We start from the raw sequence: 19,547 nt of genomic DNA, 5'->3' as shown, positions 1-19,547 counted from the left end.
GGAACTGTTGCCCAAACAAAACCAAGGATGGAGTGTCTGAGGAGAGGAGAGGTCTCCTGTCTCTTGTACTTCCCAAGGCAGTGCTGGAAGCAGCAACAGCAGCAGCAGCAGCATAGCAGGGATGCCAGGTGGGGGGTGCTACACTCCCAACACTCTTGAAAGAGAGAGACTGGTCAATCCCTGAGTTCAAGGCTAGCTAAGTCTATTGAGCGAGTTCCAGGACAGCCAGCACTACACAGAGAAACCCTGTCTCCCCCTCCTCCTCTCCTCAAACCTCCAACAAATAAAGAAAGCAGCAGTGACTCTGGGTAACACTGTAAGGGGCTGAGAGTGCAGGTGAGTGACTGTGCACTTGCTCAAAAAGGCTGTGAGTTCTACTCACCACAGGCACAAACAAGACAGGCTCTGGAAATGAAGAGGGAAGGACTGGGAGGCTCCACTCAGGGAGCGTCGCTGAAATGCAACAGCTCCTGACAGGGGCCTTGCTGAAATGCAACAGCTCCTGACAGGGGCCAGCCGCCATGGCCACTCTGCTGTTCCTTTCTCCGTGCTGTTTTATCTGCTGTTCTCTGCCACTGTCGGGGAGGTGGGGAAAGTTTTATAATTCTCGATTCAAAGTGGAAAAACAAAGAATGTGACTTGCTCAAGGTCGCAAATATGCTGAGTGGCAGGGCAGAAAAACAAAAACAAACAAACCTTGTTTCCAGAGAACCAGATAGTCACACTGCACCAAGCTCACTGATTAGCACCAAGACGGTGGTGACCAGGAGTCCTGGCACACGCACGTGAGGTCTTCGGGAGCCAAAAGCACAGGAGTGGCCTTGGTTCCTTCTGTGTTCAGGACAGGGACAGCTGCCTCGTGGTGCCACACTCTGAACGTCTTAGCCCTTCTGTTCCCCACAGAAAAGGATCTGCTTCTCTTTTGTAACCAATCTTTTCAATCCCAGGATGCTCAAGAGTAATGGTCACATCACCAGGCCTACCCCCCCCCCTTCCTGTTTTCTGTCCCAGGTCACCAGACACCCATCTCCATTCTACCTTCCCTTGCTTGCAAGCCAGTTCCAAATGGCAGAGTCTGATGACATCCACAAACCCAGGAGGCCAACACTGCTCTGATCCAAACAGCAGCCGGGATGCTCCTACTTCATGAGACAGAGACTCAGAAGCAGAAGCCCGGGCATACTCGTCACTCCCTCCCTCTGTTCTTGCCTCTCTGGCCACCTTGTGCCACCCATTTACTCTGAGGACACGGATTCAGTCATTCCCATCTCTCAGTCCCCAGGCCTTCTTCAATCCAACAGGGGGTGAGGGGACAAGCCATCTGTATTTTGGTTTGACTAAGTTAAAAAGAGTTTTTTTTTTTTTAAAGATTTATTTATTATATGTAAGTACACTGTAGCTGTCCTCAGACACCCCAGAAGAGGGAGTCAGATCTCGTTACAAGATGGTTGTGAGCCACCATGTGGTTGCTGGGATTCGAACTCTGGACCTTTGGAAGAGCAGTCGGGTGCTCTTACCCACTGAGCCATATCACCAGCCCCAAGAGTTTCTTTTGAAAAGTAATTGCAAAAATCAGGTAATCATCTCTCTCATCCTTCAGCACAGGAGCTTCCTGCAGGATATGGGGAATATTAGTGAGATCCACGACTGCCAAACGTAAAGAAGTGGCCAGGCAATGCCTAGCTCCAATTGGCACAATTACAATAATGCAAGTCCTATGTGGAAGGCTCAGGGGAACATCTCAGAAGAGCATGGTGGTAAGATTCCAAGAGCCAGGAGCAGGATGCAAGAGAGTGTGTCCTTGACATGTCGGCGGTGGGGATGCTGCATCCATGAAATCTCAACAATAGGGCTGCCTACACAAGACCTACCTAGTGACAGCACACCCTGATTGCCAATGTGGATGGGAGGAATTCTACATGTTCTACCCCAAGATGAAGAAAGACAGGCCAGTGGTGGCAGCTGAAACAGGGAAAAGAGGTTTGTATGATGAGCCCCTGATAGGTTATCCGATTCCAAGCGGTCATCCTTATACATATGTATACAAGAGCAACACTGAATAGTCTCAGTCGGGAGGGTGTGTGCGTGAGTGTGTGTGTGTGTGTGTGTGTGTGTGTATACCAGTAATATAGAGGAAGAGGCCATCAATTCAAAAGGGAGTGAAAGGGCACGGGAAGAGAAAGTGGTGGAAATTATTTAAATAGAGTGCCCATGTACGCCATTCTCAAAAAGATGAAATCTTTTTATGTATTTACTTACTTATTTGCTTGTTTGAGACAGGGTCTCTCTTCATAGGCCTGGCTGTGCTGGAACTAATTATGTAGACTCACAGAGATCTATCTGCCTCTGCCTCCTGAGTGCTAGGATTAAAGGCATGCACTGCCACATCCAACTAGGACGTTTCAGAATTAAAAACAAAAACAACACAACAACAACAAAGCCCTTTCCCAAGGTAGGGCTAACGTGATCACAGATGGCATCTGTCTCTCCCTCTCTCCCACATTCATGTGAGTGAGTCTGGGTACATGTGCAGCTCAGCATACACATGGAGATGGGTGGACCCTCAGTGCCAGCCATGCCTTGTACTTGAGACAGGGACCCAGTTACTTGGCCCTTGGACTTGCAAAGACTCTCTTATCTTTGCCTCCCATCTTGACACAACAGCTCTGGAACTGCAAATGCTGACCACTGCACTGGACTTTATGTGGGTTTTAGGACATGAGCTTGGGTTCAAATGCTTGTATGGTTTGCAAGCAGTTTATATAGTAAGCCTTTACCCTAGACCAGGTGTCACGGTCTTCTTAATCAATTAATTTGTATGTTGGCGTGCCTGGAATTCATTATATAGAAGGGGGAAAGCTCATAGTCAGCATCCTGCTTGCCTCTGCCTCTCCAGGGCTGGGATGGAAAATATGTGCCACTATGTCTGCCACAGCCCTCAGTTTGAATCCATTGTATATTCTCACACAATATTATATGTAAAAATGAACATATAAATATAGAGCCATGTATGTGTCTGTGAATGTATATAGTGGTGGAGGTAGGAATTATTAAGTATCTACATTCTTTAAATTGCTCTCAGACTTGGTCACTGAAGATAAAGAAGCTGATTTCAAAAGTGCCAGGGGAGGTAGCTCAGTCAGTCCAGTTCACGCCTAGCTGGCACAGAGCCCTAAGTTTGATTCTCAGCACCACCTAGACCAGGCCTGGTGATATGTGACCGGAATCTCAGCAACGGAGTGGTGTACACAGAAGCTCTTGTTCAAGGTCACCCAGGGCTGCATGTCAACTCCAAGGCCAGCTGGGACTTTGCAGATCTTATTCCATGCACAACAAAAATCACTTCCCTCACAGCAATGCAAGGGCTGAGTGTTTTCACCAAACAAGCGCAAAGCAGTGAAAACTCACCACCACATTAAATACTCACTGTTCACAAGCTCTCACTATGTGCAGTTAGCAGATGACAGGACAGAGAGAGATGAAACTGTAAAGATCACCTGATTTGCACATGTAAAGGCCTCAGCCCAGAACCTGGTGGAAGTTGATCGCATAAGGAATAGACACTATCAGCACTGTGCACACATGTAAGACTCTATGTGCCTAGTAAAAAGCAATACAATGGCCTAGGAGTGAGTACCAGCAGAGAAAGGTGACCTCACTACCAGGGAAACCTGATGGAGGATTAAGGGCATCAGTTATCCATCCGCTCCGGAGTGCCAATTCTGTATCTAGGTTGGTTCGAAACTGCTTTACATCTTGTGGCCACGATTACATGGCTAGAGAGAATCCCTTCATAGTCCCGTAAGAACAGCACCTCAGGGAGTACCCTATACCCCATAATGCATGCATGTGGCTTTCTTACACTCACATGGAGATGGAACTACTTTAAGAACAATCAAGGCACATTTAGAGTATACTGAGGGGGCTGAGGAGGTGGCTCGGTCAATAGAGAATGTTTCATGGAAACAAGAGGACTCAAGCGTGGATCTCTAGAACCTACACAAGAGGCGTGCAGGTGATATGTGTCTGGAACCCTAGTGATTGGGGTGGGGTTTGGGAAGGAGAGACAAGAAGATGCCCTAGGTCTTTGGTTCAGTTGTTACAGATAATGGGTGAGCTCTAGGTTTAGTGAGAGACCCTATTTCCAAAAAGTAGAGTGATCAAATATGGTACTTAATATTAATCTCTGGACTCTACATGACCATGGACACACCCACACCAAGAGTACAACATACACTCTCACACTCTCTCTCTCTCTCTCTCTCTCTCTCTCTCTCACACACACACACATACACACACACACACCTTTTAAAATATGTAAAATAAAGTATACTAAAACATGTTTCTCAAAAGCAACTTTTCCTTTCTGCCTCCTTAGCTCGCTCCCTCCCTCCCCCCTCCCCCCTCCTTCCCTCCCTCCCTCCCTCCCTCCTCTCCACTGTGGATATAATCTGAACTTCACACAGGCTAGGCTAGCTTTCTACCACTGTGTTATATCCTTCCCCCCAGCTCAAAAGCAACTACACAGTGAACTTATTCTTAAAAGATTCTATTCTTATGGCAGATATGGAAAGCAGCAAAAGAAAGCTACATTTGGGGGCAGGGGTTGGGGAGGTTTGGACATGGAGCTATTGCTCAAAGAATTAAAAACAAACAAACAAACAAACAAAAACTTTCTTTGGAAGAAAAATGAAAACAAACCAGGCTGGGCCAGCAAGATGGCTCGGGAGTTAACAACTCATCCTGTTAATTGCAGAAGGTGCAAGTTTGAGTCCCAGCACGCACATTGATAGCTTACAACTATCTGTAGTTCCAGCTCCAAAGAACCTGATGCCTCAGGCCTCAAGCACTGAATTGAACACACAACCCACTCCTCCTCCCCCACATATACACAGGATTTAAAAATAAAAGTAGAAACTGAAAATCAAAACCAAAACAAACAAACAAACAAATCGGTTATGGTAGCAGATGCCTAATATCCTTAGTACCCCAAAGTCCAAGATAAGAGGTTTAGGGTTAGGCTTAGGGCCAAATTTTGGGTGACACAGTGGGACACTGCTTAAAATAAAAACTGAAGAAACATTAAAATCTAAACTGGGCTTGTCTGCTCCGTAGCTGTGCTGAGAGTTATGTTCAGGGAGTGAAAGTGTTCTCTGGAACTCCCAGGAACCACAGTTTAGCATATGGTTGAACTTGAGTATCCAAGCATGAAGAAATAATGATTCGTTGGGAATTTGGGGGAATTACTGACCCTGAGAGAATCATCACAAGTCTAAAATCAAGCAACCCTATTTTTTTTTTAAACAACATTAACATGTCTCCACAGAAGCAGCTCGCAGGCTGGCTAAGTGACAAGCACACATTGTGCCTACACCTGGACCCTGCGTTACCACCTGCTAGCTGTGTGAGCTTCAGCAAGTGACTCAACCTTCCTGTGCCTTAGCTTCTTTATCAGTAAGGATGGGAATAAATTACAGAACCTGTGTCATAATTAACACAGGAAAGAAGTGACTGAGCAAGGAAATAAAAGATAAAACTCAAGCAGGTCACAACCACCTGCCTGGGATGCACTGTCAATGCTAGATAGCCTGCTGCAAGACAGGTTCCTAAGCCAAACTGGAATCCAGACAGTCCTTTGAAAGTTACTTCTCAAATGTAGAGATTTTCAAATCTAATTTGTATACGCAGGTTCCAACAAACATTCTTGAGAACCACATAACAATGGACCATATACTGCAAATTCTGTTCACCTGAGGCTCAGTCCAGAGAGTGGCATTCAAGCAAGTATTTTACACTGTGCTTGGGAGCCACAGAAAGGAAGTCACTACAGCCCAGGGCTTCAGTCACTCAGAACATCCAGGGTGAATGAAAGGGGTTCAGATCTTTTAGCCACAAAGAAACGAAAACACACAACAAATTACAACTTTGCATAGCTAACAGGCTTGTGTCTCTCCACAAACACACCAACTTGATTTTTTTCCTTGGTTAGGTCTCCAATAACATTCTTAGTTTAAGATTTTCAGCTATATTGACTATTAAAAATAAAAAAATTGCACTCCAACTCTGACCATAAATAGACGAGAATTTAGCAGGACCTGGCCTTATTGTCTGTTCCCATCTCATCACAAATTAGCTATACTTTGTGGGCCAGTTTTTTTTTTCAAGCCAGAACATTTTCTCATGAGGTGATCTGTAGTCAGAAGTAGCCTGTCTGAAGGGGGAAAAAATGTTTCTCCTACTCTCCCAGTCACCCATGGGCAGGTCCAGTCTAGGCACTCACACAGACACACCCGGGAACTGTAAACTATTTTAACAACAGGACGTTTTTCCCACCTCAAAAGTGGGATCACCTTTAGCCAACTGATGTCCCAAGGGTGTTCCGAGTATCAACAAGTTCACATTAGTCAGGCACTTTGATTTCTACAGACAAAGGGCTCTGTAGAACTACAAAGTATGATTATCCAACCCAACGACCTTTGTGGAGTACCCAAGATGACAAGGGGGGAGGTGAGCGGGTTACTGGTTCCCAGAAGCAAAGCTCCCCACCACTCCGAAGCTGAAGGCAGGGCCAGCCAAGTGGAAGCCATGCTGTCTCTGAACTTGGCTGCACTCTTCCCTTATATAGGCAATGAAGAGGGAATCCCTCTGTGTGCATACTTTCCGTTCACATTCCCAAACAGTATAGGCAAACACACAGATTTCAGCTGTGATTTACAGGGCTGCCTCTGCCTGGGCCAGTCACCAGGTTAGGACCATGCACATCTCGGTTACAGGATGAGTCTGAGTGAGGGTGGATCTTTGAGAACCCTGCCTCCTTTTCTACAGAAGGTGCTGGCAGGTGTACCTATGCCCAGAGAATGTCCACAGGCCACCAGGCCGACCCCACTTGAAAACTGAGAGAATAAAATGCAAAGAGAATATGAGCAGGCTTGTTTTAAATCTATGTTGGATTTAGGCTTGGGACTTTCTCTTAGACTCTGGAGTACTTGCAAGAATATAACAATCTTTAAAACTGTGGAAAATATTATATGATTGCAGAGACCAGTATTATATAGCATAATCTCTCTCTCTCTCTCTCTCTCTCTCTCTCTCACACACACACACACACACACACACACACACACACCATTTGGCAGTGTTAAGGATTCTACTTTGAGCCTTACATATGCTAGGCAAGTGCTCAACTATTTCCAGCCCTAAAAGGAACTTTTGATGGACACAGAGGCCCTATAGACCTTTTGTCTCACAGCATGTGACAGCCTTCAGGGAGGAGCCAATGACTGGCTGGCATTAAACTCTCTTCTTCACTAGCCACAGACACTGAAGATGCATGTGTCTTTAGCTGGTTGGGATTTAGGTTGGGATTGAACCCCCGCCCCCAAACAGCGGATGGATGAATACAGCTAGAGGAGCAATGTAGATGAGGCCCTAGGTTCAATCCCCAGTACCAGACAGAGTATGCAAATACTGACAGATAAATAAATAAGTACGTTTGCCTTCGACACAACTCTAACAGCTATTCATTATTACTATGGGAGGGTTTCTATTAAAGTGAGCCACAACATATCCTAGTGTGATAGTCTGATGCCACTGAAGAAGGCATCTACAAACCACTGAACAAATCATCCCGAGAAACTGTATCCATACATAACAATACATTCATTCTTATTACGAAGCATGGCAAAGTATCAGAAGGAAATTTAAAAGACAGACAGACAGACAGACAGAAGGAAGGAAGGAAGGAAAGAGAGAGCAAGCTCCTGAGTCTAAAGGGTTAACTCAGTTGTCTTTTTAAAAAAAAATGGACATGTATAATTTCCTTTTATGCTAAAACAATGCATTTATTATTTTCTGTGTATCTGGTAAAGGGCATGGCTTTCAGAGTGGAAAACAAAACAGACGTTGGTCACATGTTTATTTGCCTCACCGCCTCCCTTCCCTTCTGATAAATAATCAAACATGCCATCCAGAAAAAACAGAACCAGCGAGCTGGGAAATGCGCCGGTCATCAAGCAGGCTGAGATAGCAGGCTGAGCGGCCCACTGTTCCCACACTGCTGCTCGGCCCCCACACCTACTCCACCATCTGAGTAAATAGCCCAGCTCACTCTTTCCACCTTCCCCACAATTACTCCTACTGTTAAACAAATTGTCCTTAAGGCAGTCACAAACAGCGCCCCTCTCCCCCTCGCAAAGCAGAACAACTTCTGGACATTAAAAACAGCCATCTCAGACACAGCAGTACACACAGAAACCGAGACTTGTTTATTTGTGTGGCTGTTTCTCCTATTAGATGGTCTGGACAAGTATGAAAATTCTATTTCTTTCTCTAGCCTAACAGATACTGTTGAAAACATTGAAGTTTATGGATATTTAGTCTGAGGACTAAGCAAGTTCAGAATAATAGCAATTCTCTTAAGATCAAAAGAGCCAATTTTCTACTTCCTGTCTATTCCCTCATCAGTACATAGCTTAAAAAAAAAATAGCACCTGGCTTGCCAATTACAGTGAAGCTGAAGAACAGGGGGAGAGGGGTGGAGAGGGAGGGAAGAAAGGCCAGAGGGTGGACCAGGGCAGGAAAAGGTGCAACCATTTTTAAAAAGCTCATACCATGTGTTTGAAAGTCATTTCTCCTGAAGAGCCCTAGAGTAACATGGCTCTGCCAACCCCAGTGCCTGAGCTTGCTGCCACCCCAATTACCCACAGTGAAAATGGTCAGAAGAGGGTCTGATATCAAAGTTAACAGCCACTGCTGGAAGCAAGGCAGGCTGTCTCTCTCCCTTCACAGCCTTCTCCGATTAAACAATAGTAATATGAATGAGATAATGACCGTGCGTGTTTCGGCAGTCTGACTTTTATTGGCATGAAATTGGTACAAATATTATCAAGACCGACTCGCCCGTGATGACGGTGTCATGATGTCAACCCCCGAGGACAACTCTGCAGAGTGTCACAGGCACTGTCCCCACACTCTCTCAGAACTTGAGATAGCATAACAGGAAGAAAAGAAGCGGGCGGGCGGCACATACAGGCACGCAGAGGGAAAGTTACAGGCTACGTTCAGCCCGTGGAAGTGTCTGGCAACACTGGCTGATTCTTCCTGCTCAGAGCCAAGGCCACATGTGAAATCAAGAGAGAATTAACAAGGAGTTAGCAGGATTCCCTCCTCTCAGATCTCTATGGGAAAAAAAAAAAAAAAAAAAAAGGAAGAAAAAGATGACGAAGGAAAAAAAAAAAAGCTTAGATGGAGAGAGGAGCTCGGGAAGGAAACACAGTAAACAAGTTGAAGCATCTCATTTTCCCCTTTACAGCTTGTCTGCCCAAGCAAAGATTCGAGCTTAGAAGTTTATTTAGCCCATTGAAAATGTTCTCCCCCTGCCCCCACCAGGACACTTACAGAGAAAATGAAGAGTTGGAGGGAGTGAATCTGTACCGTCTGCCTTTGCAGTTCCGTCTTGCTGTGGATGGGCTCTGGCTGTTTCTGTGAAGCGGGGGTTTGCCGAGTGGTAAAAGAGATGTTTGAATAAACAGGAAGTGCTGAGCGCTGAAGCACACTCGAGGAGAGAACACACTGGAACACTGCCCTTTGTAGGCAACCTCGGGGAGGTTCGTCTCCACAGTAGCTGCCTGGCCTCTCACTCAATGACAAGGAAACCACAAGAATTCCTCAAGTAATTCTTCACTTTCAAAGCTGGAAGATCAGTTGGAGCTTGCAGGTAATTTTCAAAGTTGCAGAGAGCACTTAAAGAAAATCTATTAATGTTCAACACACCTAACTCACTCCAGGGTAGCAAGCAGGGACACAGCACACACGGTGTGCCCTGTCGACCAAACCCTAGCCAAACACAGCTCCTGCACGCAGGCAAGCACCCACCAACAGGCCTTCAGGAAACCTGCTCTTGAGATATTTTTGTGGTGACATTTACATAGACAGTATGAGAGAGAGAGAGAGAGAGAGAGAGAGAGAGAGAGAGAATCCAGATCTTGCGACCTTAGAGGATTTTGGTCACATACACTTTTAAAGCTCACATCATCCAGCTTCCCAGGGATGTGCCCTCTCTCTGGTTTGATTGTCTTTCCTCTCTATTCATCTCCTCTGCTATCAGGGAAACTACCTGGGTACCGCACGGCACCCAGTTGCCCACTTCCTTACCCTGTCCTAAACTGATTATCAAGGTCCTGTCTTCAGTCACCAGTAGAACCTGACAGGTACCATAAAAAAAAAAAAAAGTGAACCACGGGAGGTTAGCAGGTCAGCTTGAAAACTGGGAGGAAGAGTGGAACAGCCACATTCAATTGGAAACGAGGAGATAGCAGCGGAAGGCTTCCTTCCTAAAATGTATTGCTCTTGTGGCTGAGTTCCCCTGCCACAGAAGCATCTGATTTGTTATTAAGCATGGAACGCCGGCCTGCCTGTCAGGCAGGTGCTAATACTCGGCTAAAATAACTCATTGGGAGCTGTCAGGGAGGTGTTTACATAGGCCCCGATCTTTTCTTCATAGAAGGGAAAAAAAAATTTTTTTTTTCTTTACTGGAATTCATCTTCTTTTGATCTCACATTCAAAGCAATGGCAGCTTGATAGACATTCAAGTCTGAAAGCAAATCCAGACGCTGAAGATAAACCGCCAGAATATGACAGGCAGAAGCATCTAAAGCTTACAGAAATGAAGAGAACAGCATGTCGCCCGAGTATTACAATAGCAGAAATCAAGAGACATATTAGGTGGAACTGATCAGCCACAAAAACAGTTCAAAAGGCAGATCACAGAAACGGGATGAGGGGAAGGGGGTGCGGAATGGGGGAATGGGATCAATCTGGGTTTTCTGCCTCACCTCCCTCTTGAGCCTCCAAGTCTGCCTCTTCCCTGCATGAGGGTGGAGCGTCCAAAGCAGAGTTCCTTCTCTAACTGGGCTGCTCCATTTGCAGAGGTTACAAAGGATTTGCTAACAATGTGCTTCAAGGGGCAGGGGAAAAAGGACGGCACATGCCCAGGCTTCCCCATGCTACACTGCACTGCCACGCTCTTTCTGTTCCCAGAAGTAGCAGAGGAGAGGACCCAGGCTGGCCCAGGGGAGGTGGTCAGTCAGAAGGCTCCTGTATAAGCCAACTTGGAATGGAACTAACACTCTAAGATGCTGAGGCAAGGGACTGACTGCAAGAGCCCCACCTGCAGTCATGCACATGGTCAGATTCCTTCAGTCCCAGAGGTATGTCACTGTTTCATCCCTAGGAGCTGTGATGCCATCTGAGCCAGTTTCTTAAAGGGATTATTGCAAGGACTACTTCATGGGCATAAAGAATTTTAAAGGACTTTTTCTTAGAGGCGTACATTTTTCTTAAAATGATATTTCGTTTTAATTAAAGTCGATGCCTATAACAACAGAAAAGGACATCTTTGAACAGTTCTGTGCTTGAGTTGTTTATTAATAAACACTGAAAGGGAAATGGCAGAACCAGACTGATTAAAGGACAATGGAATTCTACACAATCTACCCTGTGCTTCTTTTGGAATTGTTTCTTCTGTGACTGAAGAAGTGAGATTCACTTTTTCATAAGATGCTAGGATTTTTAATTATTGCTGCCTCCCTCTCCCTGCTGTCCATAGCAAGCACACAATAAAATATGTTTTTAAAAATGCACAACACAATTTTCCAAGTTGTAATGAGTTTACAGTTTGCCTTGTACCAACAGGATTCCTGGATAACCGAGATAGAACTGTGAAGACAAACTATGAGGAGCAAGGCTGGTAGACTGTGAGGCCCTTCCTCAGCAGTTAGAATAGCCACATAAGATCTGCCTTTCAAACTGTGCTCACTGTACTCATAAAAACATTCCCTATGAAACTGTGCTATTATAAAGATTACGGTAGTCTTATCATCTCAAAGAGCTGGATAGAGACCCTCGAGGAGGAAATGCTTCAGGCTTTTGCTAGGGAATCCTGTATGGTGAGGGTGATCCAAGAGGTTCCTTGAGCTATAGCCAGGAGGATGACACTGTTGGAAACTCCAGAAAGCACTTGGGAACACTGGCCAGTGGCTAGCACTGGTAGGCATGTGTGAATTCAGCAATGGCGCCCAACCTAACCCTAACCCCTAGCCCCTAACCCTAACACACGGGCCAGTCTCAAAGTCCCTTTGCAACAGGATAGGCCCAGAGTTCTAGATGGCATGTCTTAGAGGAGCATGGCAGTACAATCCTTGGGGCCACTGTCCAGGTTCAGTTTTTAAACTCTTTGGGTGTGTCAACACATGGTATATCAGGTTTGCCATGTGTTTGACTTTGGGGTAAATATTTTGCACATTTTTTAATATAAATATTTTTCTGTTTTGCTCACAGTCAAAACACGTTATACATTCACACTGTTTGTAAATATTTTCCTACTTTTACAACAAGAATCCCCTTTAAGTCAAAACATGTTTATATTTATTTTGTCAAAACAAATTCTTCATTCAAAGCAGCATGACATGTTGTGGACATAGTTTCCAGGTTACACTAAAACGATTTCGCTTACATTCCCAAGACAACAAGCAAACAAAAAAACAAACAGCACATTCCATTCCAGAGGCTAAGCTGTTTTTCTCAGGTCACCTCTGCCCCATTCCATGGAATGTCATATATTCAGGCCTGAACCTTTGCTTTAAATTGCACTGGCTCAGACGAGCCAGTTTCCTCTGCTATTCCCTGACACCAACAACAAAAGGACAAAGAAGTTGCTTTCAACATTTTCTCCCCAAACTTTAAGACTTTGATATTCCACGTGATTGTAATTTACCCCCAAACAAGGGAGGTTTGCCATAAAAGTGAAATGCATTTCCCATATAGATTAGAAAATAAATTTTTCCTTCACAAAGAATGCAATTGCCTCCACTTTGATGCAAGAAGTAACATTCCATTTCTTTGGATATTAAAGGTCTTTTAAAAAAAAAATTCTGCCAAGTAAGAAGGCCTTCATTAGTATAATTAAATGACTGTTGGGCTTTTTTGATGTAAACAACTTTTGAGATGTCATTTAAAAACCTCATAATAACACCATTAAAGAGCTACCATTTTTAGTGGGGAGATTGTCTGCTCAGGGCCATGGAATGGTAGCCACGCTTCAGGCCTGTCCTTTCCCCCTTTCAGACTTCTGCTGGACTTGAATGTCACCATAGACCTTGAGTCTTTGAATGTGAAATGGCTTCACTAATTGCTTTAATTGCTTGAAGATGTGCAGGCAGGTGAAACCCGATCCCCGTGGCCATTGAGGAGACTAAGAACAACAGTGGAATGTTTACATAGTGGTTTGATTTTAATAGACAGAAGGGCTGAGTTTAAGACAGCAAGAACACAGTTAATAGATGACCTCTTAAAGCAGGCCTCCTCTAAAAAAATAATAATAAGGACACACAACCAAATACAACGTCATGTTCCAAAAGGCAGTATCCTAAACACCAAGGTTACTATCCAATTCCTGACATTTCCACCCAAAACACTACACTTGGGAAAATAAAAACAGAAAGAGCACTTTACATGTCAGCTACCTTCTAAACAGATAAGAATTCCATGGTATTTTTAAATAAGCACATTCATTTTAAATTCTAAATTGCATATTTGTTCACTAGTGTAACACTCCACTGTCTTAGAAGGGAGGGCTTAAGTGTGCCTCACCCCCACTTGTGACTTCCGGTCTCTTGCACATTCTTTGACTGTAGCGTCTCGGCCCCTTTCCACAGGTGCTGTGTATGAGTGTGCATCTCCCTCCTGCCTCTCCTTTGGCCATGTGACCTTGGGATCTGCTTCTCGTTAATAGGAACTAAGAAGTCCTTCGGAGTGGCCATTTCAACAGTGGTGGCCACATTCCCTGGATGTTTTAATGGCTTGAAATGGACACCGAGGTTTGGTGACAGCTCCCCATGGCTGACTTCTAATGGAAGGCACAAAAAGAAATCAGTGCATGACAGAAAGTAAGTGTATGTCACAGTCACTAAGCCACAAAGGTCAAGTAGGAACAGGTTTATAAAGATGACTAAATAGTCTTTATATATGCAATAGATATACACATAGCTATGTAAGTCATTGGGTGTGTACATATACAGATATCCATGTCCAAATGTACATACACATGCTTACAAACGGGATCCATGGGTCTAAGGATAGTTCATATACAGTCAAGAAGAGTTCACTGCTGCAGAAGGGAAAAGGTGCCAGAAAATTACACAAAGGTTTTAAGGTTAAGCTACGTAATTTGAGGCAAAAGACATACACTGTAAATAAATGAGTACAGACAAGGAGGTTGCTCTCCCATAGAGCAGGGAGCATTGTGTAAGTTCTGCTTAGCCAAGTAATGTTGGGCATTAGCTCAGGACGATGAAATACAAATTTCAGAAAGAAACCAAAAAAAAAAAAAAGGAATAAGAAGTCCTTTCAAAGCCATAAACAGTTTTAAATGCTATAAGCTGTGTGATAAACCCAGGAGTTTCTTTGCCTGGGTGATTTGTTTCCCAAACATTGGAGACAAACTAATGAAACCAAAATACTTGCATAAAATATCCCTTTGAACCATCACCGCCTCACATGTATTTATCAACGTTTACACCCTTTCCTAAAAGTGAAATCCCTTGGCAAGAAGTCAGTCCTTCCTCTGAAAAAGGAGGGAGGAGAAGTATCCATTTAAACACTAAGTATAAACTAGTCCAAGCCAGCGAGAGGTACACAGAGGGGAAAGTAAACAGGCCCCGTTGCCTACCCCCAAAATAGTTCCCCTTTGAAAGCTCTCAGCAATGAGTGCCTGGTACCAAGGGCTGCCCTGTGAGCTGGAAGGGTCAGCAGAGCTATGCTAAGCTGACAGGTTCAGTTTACAGCGGCCAGGACTTTGTTTGGATATACTGGCCTTGCTCACCGCCAGCTCAACAACAGATGGCTAGAAAACTTTCATTATGTTGCACAGGACTGAACTGCAAACAATCCAGAAAACCCTGACAAAGTTTAACTCCCTCTGAACCGATGTGCCAAAACTAGAGTCTGCACAGGCCCGGGTGTGTGTGTGTGTGGGGGGGGGGGGAACCTGCAGAAGCAGGCTGAAGGCAGAACCTGCCAAGTGGAGTTCAGGAGAAGCCATCCTTGCAGGCTGCAGAGCTAGGGAAAGCTACTGGAGGCTTATTTTAACTGTTCAAAGTCCAGACCTTATAAGGAGTTGCCCTCATTGTGCCTTCTTGTATTTTCCCAAAATGTAGTGACAGACTTTCTTTCCCTTCAGAGAGAAGAATCTTCCAGACAATTCCCAATTCCCAAGCTCTCTTCCCGCCTCCCTTTTATTCAGGAAGCTGGCAGGGCTGCTCAGTCTCACCCCAAACACCTAGATTTAAATATGACTTACCCAAATCTGTGTATAATTTAAATATTCATTAAGCCGATTCAATCCCCCACCAAATCCTAGTCTCTTCTAATGCTGGGAGACAGGTTATAAATATACCTTCAAAGGTTTAATTCAATTGGCAATCGGAGAGGTCTTATCACTGGAAATGTGTTATTTTCCTATTATTCAAGAAATGAACAAATGTGTTTTCCACAAATGTATTTTAGAAGCTACCCTTTGCTGTTATTGAAAGAAAATTGTGTTTATGACTCCTTTAGCATAGTGTAAACTCATAAACGTCAACAGAGAGTACAAGGAAAACTGTCAACTAAATATTGTTTCCTTCACGAGCTGTTCTTCCAAGTCAATTACGCCTTTCAACTTCTGGGGCATTGTATGATAAACTGGCAGTAAAAATCATTCACATTAATATACCATGGTGCCTTGCCTGCAAAAGGTAATTAAGGAAGTAAATGACTCATAAGAATAGACATATTAGCTGCAAAATGAAAGGCAACTGAGCTGCCACATAAAAATATGTACCATTAAGATACCGCATTTTCATATTCCTGTAATCAGCTCCAGTAGACTAATGCTTATTTAATCCAGTTCTGAGCTAAGTCCATCAACAACTGTTTTTCGCTGTTTTCTCCTTGACTGAACATTATGAGAGCAGGTTTGGAATAAATACTGCAATGAGATTTTTGCATACTCAATTGAAGAACAGGTTTTTACATTTTAAAATCTATTTTTCTTTCCCCCAGAAATACAACATTAAAAAAAAAACAGATTACTGGTAGAAAAAAAAAAACCCATACATAGCAAGTTAGATGTACCTCCTTAACAGGTAGGGAATCTGAGGGAGAGATTTTGGTTTCTATATTCACCTTTTCTGGGATGCCAGGCCTCCAGTACCCAGGTCCCTGTTTCTTTTATGAAGCAAAGCCCTCTTGTTAACAATGTCTTCCATGAGCTTTATGGCTCCACAAGCAATTCATGCTTCAGCAAAGGTGGAAGGAGAGATCAAACACTGATGGGAGAATTGTTAAGGGGCTTTGATAGTGGAGACCTCACCAAAGCTCAGTATTCCGAGTCCTTCTGGAGTTAGCCACCTGACAGACAGATGACCCCTTCTCAGGGAGAATGGAGAGGAACATGAAACTCACTGCTCCCCTGCCCAATTTCATGCCCCCATATCTGATTCTCCATAGCCTTTTATTTCAAGACATCCCCAACAGCCCACCCTAGCCCAGTCCCAGAAAAACCTTATCCATTCAGTGATGTCTGAGATGTTTTTGTGGAGATAAAGTTGCTCATCTTTCCTCTTCCCTGCAACCTTGATATCCATCAGTCATGCGCACTGGGGATCCGTCTAGAGGTGGGGGCTTCCTGGATACAGAAGACACGCCTGCTTCTGTGGGAATTGGAACCTTCTGTCGTAACTGCTGCAACATAGGCCTTCTGATTTCCTTTGTAGACCCTCTGGCTATGGTAGCAGTAAAAACTGGTCTACAAATTATTGCAGTAACTGTTTCTGGGAAGTTTCTTAACAATGCACCCATATTCAGTGGGCTCTAAGGCTTCCAGGCAGTGTTCACAAACATACTAAGAAGCCGCAAAGAGATCCTAGCTGGCTTGCTTTCTGGAAGAAGATAGGCTTTCAACAAAAGTTCTAGATTTCTACAGAAGCTGGGATGCCTCCTGGCATCTAGAAGACATTTTTTTTTCAAGATTGATAAACAGCCAGCTAGGTACTTGAGAAAAGTTCAGGTCAGAGGAAGAGCCCGTCAGAGACCCCTTACTATCCATTTATCTTTTCACAGCCTGGTGAACCGGGGAGCCACCCTGGTACAGGTGGACTTCACCTTGCAATGCATTGTTGCCTCTTGTTGGATACTGCATGAAACAACAATTAATGAGCTCTAGTCCTCTCTCTAATTAAAGAACAAAGGTCCTTGTGCTCGCAGAACAGCAGGGAACAACACACTTGGGGAGACTTGAATGCTTCTAATTGCCTTCAAATGGAATTCTTGAGATTTCGGAACATAATAGGATCAGGAACTAGGGGCACTTTGCACCATCCTTTACAAATAAGCCTTCACAGAACAGAGTTAGCTGTTAATAAATACACCATTATCAAAAATGCAAAGCTAGGACCATAACGCCTGCAACCTTTGCATTCGTGAAAATTAACCCACACGCGTGAATACAATGATACGTGAATTCGTTTTTTTTTTAAATATATATCAAATAAATAATAAAATAAAAGGACCTCATAGGAAAATGAAGGCAAGGAGGCAGCTCCTCTGAGCCCAGTATTCATCAGACCTTCAGCAATTTGGTTTCAAACATGTAATTAAGAAAGATAACCCCCAGTTTTCCTAGTCATTAGAGGCTTTGGGTAATAGAACACTCTCTCCAAAGTGTTACAAATACACCACACTTCTAAATAACCTGCCTGGAGAAGTACACTCCCTACCAAGGGCAAAGCTGCTGCGCGGCGGAGAGAAACAGTAAATGACAGGCTGGCGTTCAAGCCCATTAGCTGCTATCCGATAGCAGCACATTCGCTAGCACGCGACCTGTGAAAAATCTGAGATCTCTTTAAATCTTTGAATTGGATTACTGCATTAATTCTTAAGAACTGCAATCCCTCAACCAAGTCAAATTGCCCTCATTAACAGTGGAAAAACTGCCTCTGCAATAAGTATTTCTTAAAAAAGGTATTTATTATCTATAATCACTTTCATATACTTCACCTCAAAATCTAACCAAATAATGCCAGCATCTCTGAAAACGGCATTCCAAAATTTGAATATTAATTTTGGTTCAAATAAAAATAAGAATGCAAGCATTTGCTCATGGTTTAAATTTATTTCCCATGCACCAGACATTTCCTTTCGACCTGAGCAGTAGCCAGCTCCAGTTTAGAGGAGAAACTGGGCGTATGAAGAGCTCTGTAGCAGGCCATGTAGATGGTCCCCATCCTCAGATGACTGGGGGAACAGCAGTCTCACAGGTCCTGTGGTATGGAAGGCACATGGACAGGATTCATCCCAGACTGGGCTCTCACTCTAGCTACAGTAACAACCGGCACTACAGGTTTCTCTAAATCACACTCTGAGAAGTAAAAAGGCCAGCAGAAGAAAGGCACCAGTAGCAACATAGTGCCCTGTGTGGGAATGACACCCACAACAGATATTTACACCCAAAGTTCCCTCCATTCTTGCCACATCAGATTTGCTAAAAATGTCCAACCTGTTGTGAGAATGAATGTACTGACTGTGTCCCTTTAAAGCAGTGGTTTTTCAACTGGTGAGTTGTGACCGGTCAAACACCTTTCCAGAGGTGACACATCAGATATCCCACATGTCAGATATGTACAGCAGCAAAATTGAAGTTATAAAGTAGCATCGAAAATAATTTAACAGTCGGAGGTCACCACCACATGAAGAACTGTATTAAGGGGTCTCAGCATAGGAAGATTTGAGAGCCACTGGCCGAGAGTGTTGGAATTAAAAAAAAAAAATTGGGAGAAGGTAACCTCGGTGGTCAATTCCACCATTATTCTAGGGAAGAATGGTGGCCTCAGCCGGCTCCCGGCCTGACCACACTGGAACAAATTCTAATCCTTTAAAAGCAATGGCAATCCCTGAGGACTAGTCTCCAGCATCATGGTGCTACATCTGCTAGTTCAAGTCCTCTCCATCACTGGCCAAGGCATGCAGGTCTACAACCCAGTGATGTTGACCAAGTGTCTTGGGGTCTGGCAGAAGCAAGCTGGTCTGGAATTACTGAACCTGACTATTTTTAGAGCACCTGTTACAATGAATGGGAAAAGGAAGAGAGGTAAAGGTTGCTTTCCAAGCTGGCTAAAAACCAATGCTGCTGAACAGCTACAATAAAATGCTAACTGGAGTTCCTAGTAAAAACCCAGAGGCCTTACAGGTTCCAAAGTGCCTTCTGAATCATAAAGAAAGTCAGATAAGCTTTGCTCCACGTTGTGTCACTGTGAAATGTGCTTATCTACGAAAGATGTGAACATAGGCAGTCCCTATTTAACTTATAAGGAGGGAAAAATCAATTAAACAGAGCATCAAAACGCAGCGGAAGGAAGGTGCTAGGAGCTAGAGCAGAGTGTTTCTAGCAATCTTATCATCTACTGCAGACTTTAAAACGATCTGCTGTTAAAATGAATATCTGCACCCCATT

The 19,547-nt window shown here is 44.0% G+C and overlaps 1 protein-coding gene across 15 annotated transcripts in view; it reads right to left on the bottom strand.

Moving 5' to 3' along the window:
• Nucleotides 1–19,547, bottom strand: part of Foxp1 (forkhead box P1) — a 597,317-nt gene that overhangs the window by 157,241 nt on the left and 420,529 nt on the right. Inside the window, exon 1 of one of the 15 annotated variants that reach the window (XM_029478354.2) lies at nt 9,397–9,590. The exons of the other annotated variants lie outside the window; for them this stretch is intronic. The gene's annotated coding sequence lies outside the window, so the exon portion shown is untranslated. Of the gene's footprint in view, nt 1–9,396; nt 9,591–19,547 lie in introns of those variants that run through there. 15 annotated transcript variants of the gene reach the window in all.

The sequence above is a fragment of the Mus caroli genome, unplaced genomic scaffold (assembly GCF_978045245.1).
Source record: "Mus caroli unplaced genomic scaffold, Mus_caroli_1 scaffold_7, whole genome shotgun sequence".
Lineage (NCBI taxonomy): Eukaryota > Metazoa > Chordata > Mammalia > Rodentia > Muridae > Mus > Mus caroli.
This window is presented reverse-complemented; position numbering and strand designations above follow the sequence as displayed.